Source organism: Crocuta crocuta, unplaced genomic scaffold (genome assembly GCF_008692635.1).
Source record: "Crocuta crocuta isolate KB4526 unplaced genomic scaffold, BGI_CrCroc_1.0 scaffold844, whole genome shotgun sequence".
In the NCBI taxonomy this organism is placed as follows: domain Eukaryota; kingdom Metazoa; phylum Chordata; class Mammalia; order Carnivora; family Hyaenidae; genus Crocuta; species Crocuta crocuta.
In genome coordinates, this window is record NW_027532423.1 from 20,254 (window position 1) to 28,154 (window position 7,901).

The window sequence follows — 7,901 nt, forward strand, 5'->3', positions numbered from 1 at the left end:
TACAGCATTCTACAGGATATTATTGTTGTTGTTGTTGAAAAAAATCTATTTTATTGCCTTATTTATTGCAGATTGAGAATTCTTACTTCTAGACATCTATTAGATCTAGACATCTAACTCTTTCTCACTGTTGGACCTCTCTTTTGCTATTTTTCTAGAAAAGTTTGCAAAAATCCCCTTGATTATTCTATATACGATTACAAAACTTTACTACAGAATTATTTATTTAATATATCTAAGGCTATTAAAACTATATAAGATGTAGGCAGTATATAAGGAAAAGGCAAAGGCTAGATTTAGAAACCTGGGGAAGGCAGGGAGTTTCAGCCATAATGAAGTTTGGGGGTATTTATAGAGCTCTCACAAGATCTTGAATTTTGAAACAGCTTTTGATTCAGTCTGATCTCTAAGCTCTCAGGTTGAGAAATATTATGTCTATTATGCATAATCTTCCCCCCCTCAACTTTAAATAACCAAAGATAATAGTTTTAACATTTCAAAGTAATTTTTATATTCCTTATGCTATCTGTGACTTTTGTTCACATGACTTATTCATTCCATAACTGGAAGTCTGTATGTCCCACTTCCCTTTACCCGTGTTCACATATCCTCCAACCCTTTCCCCTCTGGTAACCAGTGGTTTATGCTATGTATTTATGGGCCTGTTTCTGGAGGCATCATAATTCTGAACTTCAAGTTATATTACAAAGCTGTAGTGATCAAGACAGTATCATACTGGCACAAAATAGATACATAGACCAATAGAACAGAATAGAAAACCCAGAAGCGAACCCACAACTATGTGGTCAATCTTTGACAAAGCAGGAAAGAATATCCAATGGGAAACAGTCTCTTCAACAAATGGTGTTAGGAAAACAGGACAGCAAGATGCAAAAGAATGAAATTGGACCATTTTCTTACACCGTGCACAAAAATAAATTCAAAATGGATTAAGGAAGGTGCTCATGATGAGCATTGAATGTTATAGGTAAATGATGAATCACTAAATTTCTACACCTGAAATTAATTTTACCATATATGTTAACTAACTAGAATTTAAATAAAAACTTGAAATAAAAAAGAAATAGATAGTGGTGATGGTTGCACAACACTGTGAATGTAATTAATGTCACTGAATTGTAAACATAAAAAAAGCTTAAAATGGCAGATTTTATTTATATTTTGCCACAATAAAAAAAATGGGTTAAAGACCTAAATGTGAGACAAGAAACCACCAAAATCCTAGCGGAGAACATGGGCAGTAATCTCTTTGATATTGGCCATAGTAACTTCTTACTAGATATGTCTCCTGAGGCAAGGGAAACAAAGCAAAAATAAACTGTTGGGACTTCATCAAAATAAAAAACTTCTGTACAGTGAAGGAAACAATCAACAAAACTAAAAGGCAACCTATGGAATGGGAGAAGATATTTGCAAATGACATATCTGCTAAAGGGTTAGTATCCAAAATATATAAAGAACTTATAAAACTGAACACCCAAAAAACCCAAATAATCCAGTTTAAAAATGGGCAGAAGAGGGGCACCTGGGTGGCCCAGTCGGTTGAGCAAACAACTCTTAGTTTTGGCTCAGGTTATGATCTTGGGGTTTCATGGGTTCAAGCCTGCATAAGGCTCTGTGCTGGTAATGTAGAGCCTGCTTGGGATTCTGTCTTTTTCCCTCTCTCTGCGTCTCCCCCACTTGCACTGTCTCTGTCTGTCTCAAAATAAATAAATAAACGTTTTTAAAAATGGACAGAAGATGTGAATAAACATTTTTTCCAAAGAAGATATCCAGATGGCCAGCAGACACATGAAAAGATGCTCAACATCACTCATCATCAGGGAAATGCAAATCAAGACTACAATGAGATATCACCTCATACCTGTCAGAATGGCTAAAATCAACAACACAAGAAACAACAGGTGTTGTTGAGAATGTAGAGAAAAAGGAACCCTCTTGTACTGTTCGTGGGAATGTAAACTTGTGCAGCTATTGTGGAAAGCAGTATGGAGGTTCCTCAAAAAAACTAAAAATAAAACTACCCTATGACCCAGTAACTGCACCACTGGGTATTTCTGCAAATAATACAAAAATACTGGGGCACCTGGGCAACTCAGTTGGTTAAACATTCAGCTCTTGATTTTGGCTCAGGTCATGATCTCACAGTTTGTGAAATTAAGCCCCTAGTCAGGCTGTCTCTCTCTCTCTCTCTCTCTCTCTCTCTCTCTCTGTGTGTGTGTGTGTGTGTCCCTCTCCAGCTCACACAGTCTCTCTCTGTCTCTCTCTCTCTCTCTCTCTCAAAATAAATAAATAAATAAACAAACAAACATTTTTTAAAAGAATACAATAATACTAATTCAGAGGGATATGTGCACCCCAATGTTTATAGCAGCATTATCTATAATACCCAAATTATGGAAATAGCCCAAGGGTCCGTGGATTGATGAATGGATTAAGAAGATGTGGAAGGCTCCTCGCTGGTTCAGTCAGTTGAGCGTCCAACCCTTGATTTCAGCTCAGATTATGATCCCATGGTTATGGGACTGAGCCCCATGTTAGGCTCCATATTGAGCACGGAGCCTGCTTAAGATTCTCTTTCTCTCTCTCTCTTTCTCTGTCTGTCTCTCTCTATCTCTGCCCCTCTCCCCTGCTTGCTCTCTCTCTCTCTGTCTCTCTCTCTGTCTGTCTAAAATTGAAAAACAGAAGATGTGGTATATAAATGGTGTATGGAATATTACTCAGCCAAGAAAGAAGAGTTAAGATGGCAGAGTAGTAAGGGGACTCTTGGTTTGTCATGTCCCTTGAACACAGCTAGATCAACATCAAATCATTTTGCACACCTAAGAAATTGATCTGAGGATTAGAGAACAATCTGCATAATTTGAGGGAGAGAATGTGGCAGGCTTCTTTTTAACAAACAAATCAAAGTACACATATTTAAAGTTCCAGACACTCCCCATTGAAAGCAAGAAGTAACTCTGCAGAGGACTGACGTGGGGAAAAAGCAGCCAATTCACAACAACAGAGGGCACACAGCATATACCAGAAACATTTCCTGAAGTTCCAGGTCCTGGACATTGTACAAACCCTTCTTAATATAGCATTACTCTCAAGAGCAGGAAACATAACAAGCTTTCATACACACAAAAGACAGAAACCTAGACAAAATGACAAGACAGAGGAATTCTTCCCCAAAGAAAGATCAAGAAGAAATCGCAGTCAAGGATTTGCTCAAAACAGATACAAGTAATATATCTGAATATGAATTTAGAAAAATAGTCATAAGAATACTAGCTAGGCTTGGAAAAAGCATAGAAGACACCAGAGAAACCCTTGCTGCAGAGATTAAAGACCTAAAAATTAGGCCAAAATAAAAAATGCTATAACTGAGATGCAAAACTGACTGGATGTAATCACAACAAGGATGGAAGTAGAGAATTGAATAGGTTTTATAGAATATAAAATTATAGAAAAAAATGAAGCTGGAAAGGAGAGAAAAAGAAAACTATTGGATCATAAATATAGACTTAAGGAACTCAGTGATTCTATAAAGTGCAATACTATCCATGTCATAGGAGTTCCAGAAGAAGAAGAGTGGGGAAAAGGGACAGAGGTTTTATAGCTGAGAACTTCCTTAATCTGGGGAAGGAAACAAGCATTCAAGTCCAAGAGGCACAGAGAACTCCCCTCAAAATCAATAAAAACAGGTCAACACCAAGACATATCATAGTGAAACCTGCAAAATACAAAGACAAAGAGATAATTCTGAAAGCAGCTAGGGACAAATCCTTAACCTACACAGGTAGACATATAAGGTTAGAAGCAGACCTGTCCACAAGCCTTTTGGCAAGCCAGAGGGGAGGGGCAGGATATATTCAATGTGCTAACAAGAAAAACTATGCAGGCAAGAATACCTTATCCAGCAAGTCTACCATTCAGAATAGGAGAGATACAGAGTTTCTAAGACGAGCAAAAACTAAAGGACTTCATGAACACTAAACTAGTTCTGCAAGAATTATTAAAGGGGACACTTTGAGCGGGAAAGAGAAATGAAAAGCAACAAAGGCTAGAAAGGAACAGAGGCAATCTACACGAATAACAACTTTCAAATAATACAATGGCACTAAATTCATATCTGTCAATAATTATTGTAAATGTAAATGGACTAAATGCTCCAATCAAAAGGCACAGGGTCAGAATGGATTATAAAAACAAAACAAAACAAGACCCATTGTTATGATGCTTACAAGAGACTCATTTTAGTCCCAAAGATACTTCCAGATTGAAAGTGAGGGGGTAAAAAACAATTTATAATGGTGCCTGGGTGGCTCAGTCAGTTAAGCATCTGACTTCAGCTCAGGTCATGATCTCATGGTTCATGAGTTCAACCCCCTGTCAGTCTGCGTGCTGACAGCTCAGAGCCTGGAGCTGCTTCCGATTCTGTGTCTCCCTCTCTCTCTGACCCTCCCCTGCTCGCGCTGTCTCTCTCTCTCCTAGAAATAAATAAAACGTTAAAAAATTTTTTTAAAAATAAGCATTTAAAAAATTTTAAAAACAACAATTTATCATGCTAATGGATATCAAAAGAAAGCTGGAGTGGCCATATTTATATCAGACAAACTAGATTTTAAAACAAAAACTGTTATAAGAGATGAAGAAGGGCACTATATCATAATAAAGGGATCTATACAACAAGATCTAACTGTAAATTTTATGCTCCCAACTTGGAACAGCCAAATATATAAAGCAATTAATAAAAAAAATCTAAAGAAACTTGTTGATAATAATACAATAATAGGGGACTTTAACACCCCACTTATAGCAATTGACAGATCATCTAAGCAGGAGATCAAAAAGGAAACAATGGCTTTAAGCAACACGCTGGACCAGATGGAATATTACTCAGCCATAAAAAAGAATGAAATCTTGCCATTTGCAATGATATGGATGGAGCTAGGGAGTATTATGCTAAGCAAAATAAGTCAGTCAGAGAAAGACAAACACCGTATGATTTCACTCATTCATGGAATTCAAGAAACAAAACAAATGAGCAAAGGAGAAAGAGAGAGAGACAGAGACAGAGAGAGAAAGGCAAACCAAGAAACAAACTTCTAACTATAGAGAACAAACTGATGGTTACCAAAAGAGAGGTAGGTCAGGGGATGGGTAAAAGAGGTATGAAAAATTGGATATTATCACTCTTTAAATCTGTGCCAATGTGATGGATATAGTGATATCTCACTGATACTTTAAATTGTATCTCCCTGAATAATAGGTGAATTTTAGCATCTTTACATAGGTTGATTGATCATTTGGCTTTGTTCTGTGAATCATCTTGTCAAATCTTTCATATTTTCTATTGGCTTATGTATCAGTTAGCGTTTGCATTCAATTCTGATAACTAGAGACAAAAAAGCCGTGGCTTAAATAAATATGGTTTTTATTTTTCTCACATAATAAGCCAAGAATGAGTCACAGTGGNAGAGAGACAGATAGACAGACAGAATGTGAGCAGGGGAGGGGCAGAGACAGAGGGAAACACAGAATCTGAAGCAGGCTCTAGGCTCCAGGCTGTCAGCACAGAGCCCAATGCAGGGCTCACTCTCACAACTGTGAGATCATGACCTGAACCAAAGTCAGAGGCTTAATTAACCCACTGAGCAACCCAGGTCCTCCAAAAGATGCAAGCTAGATTTAAGAAGTTTTCACCGAAGCCACATCAACAATTTGCATTTATATTTCATTATCCAAAAATAATTCACATGGTCACATCTAAGTATAAAGGGGACCTAGGAAATGTAGTTTTTATCCAGGTATATTGCCACCCCTAATAAAATAAAAACAAGTTTTAGTTGAAAGGAAAGGAAAGGAAAGGAAAGGAAAGGAAAGGAAAGGAAAGGAAAGGAAAGGAAAGAAGAGAGAGATACAGAACTATGTTATCAGCCATAGTCTGCCCCTCTGACCATCAAATAAATGCATGCTTCTTATATGCAACACACTTACTTTTAAGAGACAACTTCCAAGTTCCATATAGTTACTGAATCCAGCTCAAAGTTCAGGATCTTTGGGTGATCTCTGGGATCTAACATCTCCATTAGATACCAATTGTAGAGCAATTAAATAAATCAAAACACAAGTTTTCTCCACCAATTCCTTGATGCACTCAATATATCATGGTGGAGCAGGAATTAAATAGGTGGAATAAAAACTTCCATTTTTAAAAGGATAATGATAAAGAGGATAGGTTAACACACAGCAATCACTGGTTCATAACAGTTACCATTGTTAGAGAAGCATCTGACTTTCTAGGGTTTGGCATTACAAACAATGCTAAAATGTACTTTCTTTTTACAAAGCCCTCCGGAGTGATTATTTAGTCTGCCACATTGCTAGAAATGGACGACCTTCCATGTAAATTTTATCTAAAATTTTAAAACCTGTTAGATACCCACATCAATGAAAATGGTGGAGTAAGGAACTCCAAAACTCCATCCCTCCATGGAAGCAATGAAGAGCTTAGGAAAAAAAACATCAGAATTAACTTTTCCAGAACTCTGGAATCTAACCAAAAGTTTACAACAGTGAAGGAAATATTAATTTTAAAAAAGCTGAGGTTTTATAAAAGAGCCTTGTGGCATTTAGATGATCTTGTTACCATCTTCCACTCCCCAGTCTTTAACAGCCTTAAAAATAGCAGTCCACATTGCAGGTGCAGGTTGCTGGTATCAGAGGACATGATATGGACTTTATTCTCAAATAACTGTGGCTATGTGGTTTGGCCCAGTCACACTCTGAAGGATTGGCTTGAGGGTTTGTCTTTTTTCAGATACTTTGGGGTGTTCCCAGGGCTCCCTGGTGGCATTCATGGAAGGCACTATAGGCAGATGTATTAGCCATTGCCACATGGGGAAAGGAATAGCACTTTGGGAAAGCAATAGACAAACTGAAAATCCTGGGAAAAACAAACAGGATGTTTGGGGGATATTTAGGGGAATATGGGCTTTAAAAATCTTTCATGTATTCTAGAACTTCTAGAAATCCATGCACATGTCCAGGTTTAGGCCAATGCTCAGAAAAGACCTGAAAAGATCCTAAGCACTTACTTCTGACTGAACTTCAGGCACCATGCAAGCAGAAATTCAAGGCTAGAGACACCAGGGCAGCTCAGTCTGTTAGGAATCCAACTTCAGCTCAGGTCATGATCTCACAGTTCATGAGTTTGAGAGTTTGTGAGCCCACACCAGGCTCTGTGCTGACAGCTCAGAGCCTGGAGCCTGCTTTGGGTTCTGTGTCTCCCACTCTCTGCCCCTCCCCTGCTTGCACTNAATTCACTGAACAAATAAACAACACCACCCACAATAAGCAGCAACTACAAATTTTGGGGATGAAAGAATCTGATATCCAGAGTTTCTACATTATAATATTTGAGCATCAAGTATTCTTGTCAAGAAACAAGAAAGTATGGCCCATTCACAGGATAAAGAAATAAATAAATAATAGAATCTGTCCCTGAGAAAGCCCAGATACATGATTTAATAGACAGATTTTATATCAAATGTCTTAAATATGTTTAGAAAGCTAAAGAAAAACATAAATAAAGAACTAAAGGAAATCATAGAGAGCATCCTCAACATAGAGTGAATATCAATAAAAAGATAGAAACTATAAAAAGGAACCAAATAGGGGCGCCTGGGTGGCTTAGTCGGTTAAGCGTCCGACTTCCGCTTAGGTCATGATCTCGCGGTTCGTGGGTTCGAGCCCCGCGTCGGGCTCTGTGCTGACTGCCAGCTCAGAGCCTGGAGACTGTTTCAGAGTCTGTGACCCCCTCTCTCTCTGACCCTCCCCTGCTCATGCTGTCCCTCTCTCTCCTAGAAATAAATAAATATATTTAAAAAAAA

At 37.9% G+C, this 7,901-nt stretch overlaps 1 protein-coding gene across 1 annotated transcript in view; it reads left to right on the forward strand.

Moving 5' to 3' along the window:
* Nucleotides 1–7,901, forward strand: part of CLIC2 (chloride intracellular channel 2) — a 33,201-nt gene that overhangs the window by 14,860 nt on the left and 10,440 nt on the right. The gene's annotated exons all lie outside the window — the stretch shown is intronic.